Genomic DNA, 9464 nt, shown 5'->3' with positions numbered 1-9464 from the left:
CCCATCCCCTCTGGGCTTGTGGCCAGAGGCAGCACCTCTGGGAGGCACATCCCCCACACCGCTGGCGCACGTGAGGGGAGTCGGGCACCCCAAATCCCAGCAAGAAGCCCCTGACCAAACGTGGATCAGCCTGTGAAAAATGTTGTGTCTCAGAAAAACACTGAGTTTGAAAGTTTTCAGCTGGGAGGCCCTGGCTATTAGCAAATGAGCCGCGCCTCCCCTGAAGGACAGGCCAGCGTCCCCTTCTTCTCTCCCAGGTCCCACCACAGGGGTGTTATACATGAGAAGTTTGACTAGGCCAATATTCAAGCAGCAATCAAGTCATTAATTAATTAATTATTATGGTAAAGTATGAGCAATACAGCGCTGGGTACAGTGGGGGAAGTTTTCCCTCCAACTGCACACCAATAGTTGAGGCTTACAGGCATTTATAGGGGTACTCATCAGCTTTCTCAGCAGTTTCTATTCCCAATTTTTATGTCACAATTCCATACCTATTGTGATTTAGTTTTTCTCAGGATGTATCCCAGAAAGGAGTATCCCCAGATGGTGGTGGTTTGGTTTCTGAAAGAAGGAAGAAATCTCCCAGATGGTGTGGTCCAGAATCCAGATGTGGGTCCACCTTTTAATTGCAGAGACTATAAATCTCATAGCAGTGATGTCCAGCTTCCCTTGGCTATTAATCCTTGAGTTGAGGTTCATCTTCCTTTCTCAGGCTGCTTTTCACTGTTTTGTTAAAGTGTGAGATAAGCATGTTTCCTTTTGTAGGCGACGGGGGTCACGCACGGTAGGGACAGACGGAGACGAGATCTCTTTGAAGCCAAGTCGTGAAACTATCGGTTTATTACAAAGGGCATGGGTGAAGGGCCCTGTTGCGAGCTGCCAGCCGCAGCTCGAAGCAGGGTCCAGAGAGGAGAGGCTTAAAGTGTAAGAGAGTCAACGGCAAAGGTTTAAGAGTGGAGAGCATGTAGAAAGGAGGGGGTGAAGAAGTGCAGAGGGAAGACAAAGAGACAAAGAAAGAAAAAGGGCGCCAAGAGGAACGCGAGAGCGGGCAAAGAGATAAGGGAGACGAGAGATAAGAGAGCACGGAGAGCGAGCGAAAAGAGAGTAAAAGGAGAGCAAAAAGAGAGCGAAGCTCCCGTTACAACACAATAAATCATCTTCAGTGTTGAATATGCAGATTCTCATTAACCAATCTACTACAGCATGCATATCTTATAACGTTTCCACACAACCTATAAGAATCACTACATTACCATACTATGTTTACATGTTAAACCCTAAATCTTATTCTTTGGGCCCCATCTGCCAAGCTGCAAGGCCTGCTCTACTCTTAGGCCTGCAGAGGGAATTGTTTCCTCCAGGGGGGATTACATTCAACTGGTCACAACTAAGGTATCTCAAAGGTGTCTTTCATTTCAATCTCGCATATAGTTTCTATATTCTCAAAATCTTTTGCCAGGCAGTCATATTTAAAAGGCTTTCTTGTTTCATCCTCCCCAACACCTTTTATATATTCTAAAGGTATAGTTTCAAAGATCCTTACTACAAGCAATATTCTAAATTATACTTCAAAAGGTTATTATTGCAAAACTTTTTAAGGCTTAGCTACAAGCAGAAAGCTCCTGTCAAAAAGCAACCTCCTTAAAGCTTTAATTCAAATGCTCCTAAATCAACTTAACACTTATAAAGATTAATTAAGAACAAAGGATATGTTTGATATGTTCAAAGGCCTTCTTCCATGCTTTACTTTCCTCAGTAATTATTACAATTTGTCTTTATAACTGTCCCATGGTCGGTTTCCACACATATTACAATCACAAATACACACATTGCCAGTATGTACCTGACATGAAACACAGCTTTGTATTTCACAGGGGGGCACAGGGATGGCTCCTGTGAGAAGCTGCTGGAAGCTTCCACCGTGTCTGGCACAGCCAATTCCTGGTGGCTTCAAAGATGGACCTGCTACTGGCAAAGACTGGGCCAGTTACAAATGGTGGCAATGCCTCTCTGATAGGAGATTGAAAGAGAAATCAAAATAGAGATTGTTGTGCAGTTTTAACTCCAGTCAGAGGAGAGCAGAGGGAGAACATGTGAGAAGAACAACTCTGCAGACATCCAGGTCAGTGCAGAAGGAGGAGCAGGAGGAGCTCCAGGCCCTGGAGACCCAGGCACCCTGCAGGAGAGCCATGGAGAGGGCGGCCCTGCTCCCAGGCTGGAGCAGCCTGTCCCTGGAGGAATGCACCCCCTGGAAGAGTGACCCATGCTGCAGCAGTTTGGGAAGGACTGCTGTCCCTTGCATGGACTCACACTGCAGCAGTTTGCAGAGGGCTGCTGCCCCTGAAATGGACTCACATGGTAGAAGCTCCTGCAGAATTGTCTCCCTGGGGAGGGACCCACGGTGCAGCAGGGGAACCACTCCTCTCCCTGAGCAGGGGCAGAAGCCATGGGTGATGAACTGGCCATAACCCCCATTCCCTGTCTCCCTGCACTGCTGGGGTAGGAGGCAGAGCTGGAAGGAGGTGAGGAGCTTATTTTATTTCCCCTTTTCCCGCTCTGACTTTGTTAGCAATAAATGAATTTCACATCTCTAAGCTAAGCCTGTTTTTCCCAGGACAGTATTTGATGAGTGATCTCACCCAGTCCTTTTCTCAACCCATGAACCCTTTATTAAATTCTCTTTGTCCAGCTGCAGAGGGGAGTGAGTGAGCAGCCCACATGAATGCCTGGCATTTGGCCTGGGTCAACCCACGACACCTTGGTACCACAGGGTCACAATGGACCCTTGGTTCTATGGGGTCTCATTGGTTCCATCTGGCCCTGCAGGGACACTTAATTCAACAAGGCCCCAAAGTTTCACAGTGGTCTCCAGGATTCCATGGGGCCCTGCAATGTCAAAATGGACCTTTGGATCCATGGGGGCCCACAGTGTCACAATGGGCTCTTTTGGTTCTACAGCTCCACAATGGCCCCTCGGTTCCATGTGTCCTGCACTGTTCCATGAATCCTTAGTTCCATGGGGTCCTCTAGGGTCACAATGGTCTCCTTGGTTTCATGGTGCTGCAGTTGCCATAATTTCCATGGTATCACAACTGCCCTTGGATCCCAAGAGGCCCCAGAGTGTGACAACGGCCCCTTGCTTCCATGACACCCTGTAGTGTCACAATGGTGTCCATGATTTCATCAGGCCCTGCAGTGTCACCATGAACAGTTGGTTCAATGACACTCCACAATGTCACCATGGCCCCTTGGTTCCACAGAGCCCCACTGTGTCACTGTGGTCCCTTTGCTTCCAGGGCTCAGAAGTGCCAGAATGACCCTTTGGTTCCATCAGGCCTTGAGGTTTCAAAATGGTCTCCATGGTTTCATGAGTACCCCCTGTGTCACAAGAGACTCCTGGTTCCCTGAAGTTCTTCAGTGTCACAATGGGCCCTTGGTTCCATGAGATTTGGTAGAGTCCCAGTTGACTCCTTGGTTCCATGAAGCCCTGCTGTGTCACAATGCCCATGGTTCCATGAGTTTCCATGGTGTCACCACAGTCTCCTTGGATCCCCAGTATCACCATGGTCTCCTTGGATCCCCAGTATCACCATCGTCTCCTTGGTCCCATCCACGCCTTGTAAAAAGAGATAGGCAGCCATTTTGTGCCTTAGATGAAAGGCTGCAGAACTCATGTTTGTGAGGCTGTGTCACTGATTAGAAACAAAAACCACCTGAATCTGAACGCCAAATATCATCTCAAATACCTTCAATCCCACCTCAACAGAGGTAGAAAATTCAAACAGATTCCACAGTAAATCAAAAACAGGGACCATATTTGGAATGCAGGCATAATGCGTTCAAGCGCATTCGAATGCACTCGCTATGACCGGGAGGTGATGATCCCCTATTCCAAGAGTGAAATTAAGAAGGGCTGACTATTGAAGGAACTACAGAGAACCACAATATAAGAAAAGCAGGTGGCATAGGTAATTCTGGAATAGGGAGACCAGAAAGCAAGAGCAGGTGAACCAGTGCAGTCGCCACCAAGAAGATCACGTTCACATGCTGTGGGCAGCAACCCCATCAGGCCGTGTCACCATCCCCTGGTACAAGGGGGGTCACGATGGTTCGTTTCACTGATCTCAGGGTGCAAAGACACACTGCAGGGGACTTTCAGTATTAACCAAAACAAATGCACCTTTTAGTGAGTTCCCACAGCAGATGCAACAGAAGGATTAGAAAGGAGATAAAGGATAGAGAGACAGAGAAAAGGAGAGGGGGAATAGCTGCCAACAGAGAAATGAAATCCTCGTGGTCTGGCCAATAGATCTGTCTGGTCACATTGGGGAGAGTCTCAAAGTCTTTGGTTAACTCAGGGCTCTTTTATAATCCACTGCCGGGAGGGGAGAAGGACAGCACATGGAGGGAACAGTGGAGAATAAATCCATTGGGAACAAGTACAGACAGTCCAGTTCTGAACAGCACAAACCGGTGCCAGCAGTGAGTGGGGCCCATTGTTTCTGGACTGGCTCCTATGGGAAACATCCCGCTTCCCATGGCAGACATCCCACTCCAGTCAGGCCAGCACCCCTGGGTTAGAATTTGAAGGGTCTCAGTCTCAGTTCTTGGGGAGGGCTTCAATCTCCACCCTTGACAGCAGCTGTGAGGCAGATGAGGGATCTTTGGACCCTCTCTTACAGACTGACATCCCATAACCTAAAAATAATTATGCATTTCCCCTTAAAAAGAAAATTTAGGGAATTAAGAAAATTATAATTATTTTTCTTATTTATAATAGTATTATTCTGTATTTGTATTACAAAAGTTTAATATTTACATTTAAAAATCCATAGCTTTTTAGCAAGCAAAAAATTTATTGGTCACTGGTTCTGTAGTAAGTAACACAAGTAACACAATTCCCAACAATAATTCATTGAACAGTGTGGCTATTGATTTCTCCTTCATTATGCTAATCAGTCCTATTTTAAATCCTTTTGTCATCTTTTTTATCATTTTCAAAGGCAGTATAAAAGGGGCCACTTTGGGGTCCGTGGAGACCATTTGGGGCAGTTCTGAGTCTGTAGAGGGAATTCTGAGAGAACTCGAGGGTCTGGAGGACACTTGGGGCAGCCGGCTGGGCACTTGGAGGGGCACTCAGGGATTCCGAGGGTCAGTTCGGGGTCCGGGGCAGCACTTGGGGCTCCAGGGTGGCCCTTGGAGGTCAGGGAGGGGAATTTGGGGCCCTTCGGGGTCCGGGCGGGCCCTTTGGGGGCTCTGACGGGACTCTCTGGGGCGCGGGGTGTGATGGGAGTTGTAGGCACAGGTCTAATATGGTTAAAAGGGGCCGCGGAGCATCACGGGGGTTGGAAGCACAGCTGAAAAACCTCTCTGAGGGGCGCGGGGCATGACGGGAGATGAAGTCCTGGCTGGAACAGCACTGGCCATCCGCTGCGGAGCATGATGGGAGCTGTAGTCCCGGAAGTGGCTCGAAGGCTTTGTTTGGCTGTCCAGGAAGGCTCTTGGGGGACACTTCTGCATCTGAGCCGCGACTTGAGGTCCTCAGGGGAATGTAAACGGTTCAGGAGCCCTTGTGGGGAGCTTGGGAAGCTCTAACCAGGCTCTTTAGGCGCAGGGCACGGCAGGAGTTTTGGGCGTGGGACTGTTCTGAGGGGCTCTGGGGCCACGGGGGATGAGAGGAGATGAATTCCCAGAAGTGGCTGTACCGGGCATCTGTGGGGTTGGGAGCACTTAGGGCATCCGGGGACGCCTTTTGGGGGTAGCGCTGAGGCAGCACTGAGGGATCCTGGAGGGTCTGGGGGACACCTAAGTAACAAAGGGGGGGGTGGATCCCAGGGTTCTTTGGAGCGCGGCGCATGACGGACGTTGTAGTCCTGGCTCCAATGGGGCTCAATCGGGCCGCGGGACATCACGGGAGTTGTGGCTACCGTAGGCATCGTCCCCGAGTCCCCGATATCTGGCGCTGGCCTGATTGGCTTCGGGCAGTGATGGGCGGGAGTCTCGGCAAATGGGATGCAGTGGTGGCGGGAACAGCCCATTCAACTACTCCAGTCCCTCCCAGTACAGCCCAGTTCCTCCCCAGTACAGACCAATACAACCCCAGTAGAGCTCAGTTCATCCCAAGTAGAACCCAGTTCAACACCAGTGCCCCTCCAATCCCTCCCAGTACAGCCCAGTCCCTCCCAATACACGTGAGTTTATTCCCAGTCCGTCCCAGTTCATCCCAATGTCATCCACAGGATGTCCCAGTGTCCCCAGTCTTCTCAGCAATGGCCCCAGTGTCCCCAGTTGTCCCAATATCCCTCCCAGTTTGTCCCAGTCCTCCCCAGTGTTACTCCCAGTATGTCCCAGTGTCTCCCACAGCATTCCCAGTGTTCCCCAGTATGTCCCAGTCCTCCCCAGTGTCACTCCCAGTATGTCCCAGTGTCTCCCACAGCGTTCCCAGGGTCCCCAGTATGTCCCAGTATGTCCCCAGTGTTTCCAAGGACAGTTTCATTTCTCACGGTGGCCGTGGCAGCCAAACCCAGCAGTGGGGTCAGTGCAGTGCCCATGGCCACAGCCCCTTGCAGGGGCCCAGTGCAGCTTGGGCTGATGATCCACCCTCACAGCTGGCCTAGGGCAGCTCTGCAGTGCCTTTGGGGCACCTGGGGCTGGCAGACACCTGAGCAGTGTGTCTGTTTGCAGTGGGGAAACTCAGCAGTTTGAGATTGCTGCAAAAAGTACAAAAAGGGAAAACCCCTCTTAGGCTGGGTGCAGCCAGCTCTGCAAGCACAGCAGGGCCCAGGGGAGTGAGGACAGACAGGATGGGGCTGGGCAATGTGGAGCAAGGTTGTCCACACTGGGTCAGAGCTCCAGGCACAGCTTCTGTGAGCAGGCCAGAGCTGCTGAGGAGAGACCCTGGGTCAATATCAATCACAGAATGCTGCAATCACCTCTGCTCTAAAGAGAAATTTAATAAAACACACCCTTTAAAACAGGAATATGTATTTTGTTACTACTCCTGGAAATCTTTCTCCATAACTGGACTAGGAAAACTTTAATTTCCCTCTCAGGGCTTTGCTGTTATTTACATCAGACTCCGTCCTTGAGAGTGTCTTGAAATAACTTCTCAATAACACAGAGGTAAATTTAAATTCCAAATTTTCTTGAAGTTTTAGTGGGTCCCACAGAGGGACACGACTGGGAAAGTGTCCCCAGGTTCCAGTTAGAGCAGAACAATGGAGGCAGTGATGACAGCTGGGGACAAACAAGGCAAAGGTGTCTCTGGTGCTGAGCAAAGCTGGATGTGTTTGAGGAACTCAAAGGGCCAAGGCCTGAGCCCCAGCCCCTGGCCAGGCAGATCCTGTCCTCCCCTCCTTGCTCAGGTCTCTTCCCATGATGGGCACTGGCATGTGGGGATGTGCAATGCCAAGGGCAGGAGCATGGGGCAGCCCCTGCCATGCTGCTGAGCAGGGACAAGGAGGCAATGAGGCCCCAGGCCTGCAAGGGTCACTTGTCTCCTGCTCCTGCCTCAGGCCCAGGGCCAGCAGCCATGGCCAAAGTGCTGCCCAAGTTGGCTCTGGCAGGGCTGTCGTGCAGCTGCTGCCCATCCCTGTGCCCTGTGCAGCCCAGGCTGTCCCACGGTGTCCCTGCCCTGCGCCTCTGTCCCTGCAGGCTGTCGGCATCCCCCGGCTGCCCCACCTGGCTGGGCCCTTCCTTTGCTGACAGCTCTGCCTCCTGCCTGCCTCTGCCTGCCCACACAAAGCCTGGGCTGATACCAAAAGGGTTCATTCCATTTTTACCCTGCCTGTGAACTTTCAGCACAGGAACAAGGCATGCAGGGGCTGCTTTCCCAGCAAGGATGGTTGGAAGAGAAGAAGAAGACATCTGGCTCAAGGTTGCAGGGATAGAGAAAACAAGGAGTGAGTCTGGGACTTGGGGTGGGTTTTATGGAAGTGGGTAAATTGTAATTCACATTTAGGGACTATATAAAGAGTACCCTGATACAATTCCATGTCTACATAAGGTTAGGAGTTATCCCATGTTGGACCTTAGGCCTGAATAAATGATTCCCTCTGAAATAGCAAATTAGTGTTAGGGAGCCTTATTCTGATATTTCAGAGATTTGGTGACAGCAGGGCCTCACAGAACCAAGGAGTCAGCTGTGACACTGTGCAAACTCATGGAACAAAGGGTCCATGGTGACACAGCAGAACCCCATGGAACCAAAATCCATTTTGGCACATTGGTGCCACATTGAACCAATGGTCCATTGTGATACTGCGGATCCAAGGAGACCACTGTGACCCTGAGAAACCTCTTGGAACCAAGGGGCCATTGTGACACAGCAAGGCCTGGTGGAACCATGGGTCCATTGTGACACTGAAGAACCTCACGGAACCAAGGTGCCCGTGTTCTACTGCGGAACCTCATGGAACAAAGGGTCCATGGTGACACTGCAGAACCAAGGAGACTGCTGCTGGCAGTGTGAAAGCTCGTGGAACCAGAAGTCCCTTGTGACACAGCAAGGCCTCGTGGGAGCAAAGGTCCCTTTTTAAACTGTGTGGCCTCATGGAACCATGAGCCATTGTGACACAGCGTGGCCACATGGAGCCAGTAGGCCACTGGGACACTGCAGATCTAAGGAGACCATTGGGACTGAGGAACCCCATGGAACCAAGTGTCCATTGTTCCACTGTGGGGCCATGTGGAACCAAGGGGAGCACAGTGACATTTTGGAACCTCATGGAACAATGGAGACTGTTCTGACACTTTGGGACCCACTGGAACCAAGGGGCCCTTAGAGGATGGCAGGGCCTGGTGGAATCAAGGGGACTGCAGTGAACACTGTGGGTGTCCATGGGATGAAGGGTCCATTCTGACATTGTAGGACCAAGGATACCATTGACACTCTGGGGTATCATGGAACCAAAGGTCCATTGTGACCCAGCAGGGCCTCATGGAACCATGGAGGCCATTTTTACACTTGGAGGCCCTGTGGAACCAAAGGGCCATTGTGGCACTTCAGAGCCTTGTGGAGCCAAGGGGACCATGGTGACATTGTGGGGTCCATGAAACCAATGGTCTGTGGTGACAATGCAAGGTCTTAAGGGATCATGGAGACCATTGTGACACTGCAAGGCCTCATGGAACAAAGGGTCCATTGTGACACTCTGGAGTGTTGACAAGCCAAGGGGCAGTTGTCACACTGTGTGGCACCATGGAACCAAGGAGTCCATTGTGACACTCCAGGGCCCCATGGAATTAAGGATTCATGGAACAGTGCGGGACCTCATGGAAGAAAATGTCCATTGGGACATTTTGGGGCACCATGGAATCCTGGAGGCCATGATGACACTTGGAGGCCTTGTTGAATCAAGGGGCTCTGCAGGGCCTCATTTAACCAAGGAGACCCTTCTGACATTGTGAGTCCCCATTTATTACAGCGTCCTGAGTGGGTCGCTGCTGGTGAGAGAGAGACG

This window comes from Melozone crissalis, unplaced genomic scaffold (assembly GCF_028551555.1).
Source record: "Melozone crissalis strain CALT ecotype California unplaced genomic scaffold, PUWL_Pcris_2 ptg000010l_1, whole genome shotgun sequence".
Classification (NCBI taxonomy): Eukaryota; Metazoa; Chordata; class Aves; order Passeriformes; family Passerellidae; genus Melozone; species Melozone crissalis.
This window is presented reverse-complemented; position numbering follows the sequence as displayed.